The sequence below is a fragment of the Otolemur garnettii genome, unplaced genomic scaffold, assembly GCF_000181295.1.
Source record: "Otolemur garnettii isolate 467f Iridium unplaced genomic scaffold, OtoGar3 scaffold00094, whole genome shotgun sequence".
Taxonomy (NCBI): Eukaryota; Metazoa; Chordata; class Mammalia; order Primates; family Galagidae; genus Otolemur; species Otolemur garnettii.
Window position 1 is genome coordinate 2,329,892 of NW_003852489.1, and position 501 is coordinate 2,330,392.

The following is a 501-nucleotide window of genomic DNA, read 5'->3' on the forward strand; positions in this document are numbered from 1 at the left end:
ATGGTTGAGGCATCCTGGCTTCTGGAGTGAGAGGGTTAGTTTGGGAGAAATCTGATCGGAACCCCCACTTCCCAGCCACCACACATGGCAGGTAAGTGCCCCAAGCTCAGAGCCGGGAAGGCTGGTTCGAGGTCACGCTGCAAGGGCGTGGCAGGGCTAGGCTGGTCCCATCACTCCTTCCTTTTCACTCAGGGCTCTTCTGTGATCCCACAGACCACTTCCTCCTGAATGCCGAAGACCCACCCAGTTTTGCCTTTTTAAAGCCATGTTTTCTTTGAAGTGGATGTGCAGCTTGGGAAAAGTCATTTGGTCGTGGATGGTTACAGGCAGGGAGCAAGGATAGGGAGTTGGGGCGGGGGGGACCATTATTAAATGTGCTGTGTGCCGGGCACTCCGTATGCATTGTCTTAGATGCTATCATCTGTATGGTAAAGATAATAATAGCAGCTCATTGAAAAGGTTCGTGTACGGCTTGGCCCCTGTGGCTCAAAGTGGCTAAGG